Source organism: Schistocerca cancellata, unplaced genomic scaffold (genome assembly GCF_023864275.1).
Source record: "Schistocerca cancellata isolate TAMUIC-IGC-003103 unplaced genomic scaffold, iqSchCanc2.1 HiC_scaffold_850, whole genome shotgun sequence".
NCBI classification, from domain to species: domain Eukaryota; kingdom Metazoa; phylum Arthropoda; class Insecta; order Orthoptera; family Acrididae; genus Schistocerca; species Schistocerca cancellata.
Window position 1 is genome coordinate 140,001 of NW_026046861.1, and position 378 is coordinate 140,378.

Below are 378 nucleotides of genomic sequence, written 5' to 3' on the forward strand. Positions count from 1 at the left end.
CCTCGGGCATCCACGTCCTACGGTCGATATCAACGAACCTCCCCCCCCCCCCTCCCCCCCACAACACGCCATCCCATACCACATTGTGTACCGTACCCAAACCTAACGTGTACTGTACTACAACGCAATGTGTACCATAACACAACCCAGTTTGTACCTTAACCTAACCTATGTCACCTTAACCTAACCTATGTCACCTTAACCTAACCTATGTCACCTTAACCTAACCTATGTCACCTTAACCTAACCTATGTCCCCTTAACCTAACCTATGTCACCTTAACCTAACCTATGTCACCTTAACCTAACCTATGTCACCTTAACCTAACCTATGTCACCTTAACCTAACCTATGTCACCTTAACCTAACCTATGTCACC